This window comes from Magnolia sinica, chromosome 4 (genome assembly GCF_029962835.1).
Source record: "Magnolia sinica isolate HGM2019 chromosome 4, MsV1, whole genome shotgun sequence".
Taxonomy (NCBI): Eukaryota; Viridiplantae; Streptophyta; class Magnoliopsida; order Magnoliales; family Magnoliaceae; genus Magnolia; species Magnolia sinica.
The window spans coordinates 110,885,250-110,886,452 of NC_080576.1; the positions used below are offsets into that span (position 1 = coordinate 110,885,250).

At 38.3% G+C, this 1,203-nt stretch overlaps 1 long non-coding RNA gene across 1 annotated transcript; it reads left to right on the forward strand.

The window, feature by feature from the left end:
- The first annotated feature begins 394 nt into the window (after positions 1–394).
- On the forward strand, positions 395–841 carry LOC131244643 (uncharacterized). The gene is made up of 3 exons (XR_009170438.1): positions 395–527; positions 614–678; positions 769–841. It is a non-coding gene; the product is annotated as an uncharacterized LOC131244643 (long non-coding RNA).
- Positions 842–1,203: the final 362 nt, after the last annotated feature.

The following is a 1,203-nucleotide window of genomic DNA, read 5'->3' on the forward strand; positions in this document are numbered from 1 at the left end:
TTATTAAAAGTATATACTCGAAACACAATTTACTAATTGATCTATTTCAGATACCCTACTATATCATGGTCTCATCTAGTGTATTTAAGTCCATCTAAGTGCAATGCACTTGGTGCACTTAGACCAAGCAAACAGCCACACATGAAGCTCCCACACATGAAATGTCATGCTCAAGTAGTTGACCACATGATAGTGGGGACCCACTGAAATTTGGTAGGCTGTCAAGGGAACCCATCTTGATGTATCATATCTGATTATTCACTGGCCTCTTCAAATCAACAAAAAATAATCTTTTTTAGCATCTCTTGTCCAAACACAGTTCAAAATGTATGATTATTCACTGGCCCTTTACTCACTGTTAAAGCGTATATTTGTTAAGTTGCACTATTTGTCATGCAGCACATTGCGAACCTTGCTGGGAACAAAACTCTAGTTTTGCCTGTGCCTGCATTTAACGTCATCAATGGAGGATCACATGGTTTCACTGTCAACCTGAATTTTACGAACCTTGTTGGGAACAGAACTCGGTACAGGCAGATTGTCAATTACTATTTTATTTCCCATCTTGAAGATTTCATTCATCTCAATGCATGTTATCTTTTTCTCTCCGTAGGACATGTTTCCAAGGGTGTAAAACCCAAAGGCAGGGGAGCTTCGAAGAAGGCTCCTGCTAGAAAGGTGTGTTTGCAAATCCTGAAACATCTTATTTCTCAAGTATCTCCCTGTTTTTGTGGACTTCTCATTGCCTTTTTGGTTTGGGTCTTTCAGCAGAAAATGCCAACTGCCGTTGATAGTGAAGAGGAAGATAATAAGGAGCTTGAGCTGAAAGAACAACTGTCAGCGTATAACATTGATTCTCCTTCAGATCAAATAAGTATATGATCATCCATAAGCAGTAAGCTTTCGGATCAAAGCGAAGCTAAGAATAGGGTGTTAGTTGATTGCGAATTGATAACCAGTAGATGCACATCCATGGAGTTTTTGCTTGCGCTTGTTGAGAAGCTATTTGGCTGCGAGAAGGCATTGGATCTTGTTGTTAATGAGAACTTTAAATAGACATATAACTATTATGTTGGCATTGTGTATGATTGAATGGAAATGAATGATTGTGTTTGATTGAATGAATGAATGATTTAGCCATGAATTGGATCTTGCTTATATGAGTTATCAGGGTGTACTACAATAGTAAGAGCTGCCATTACA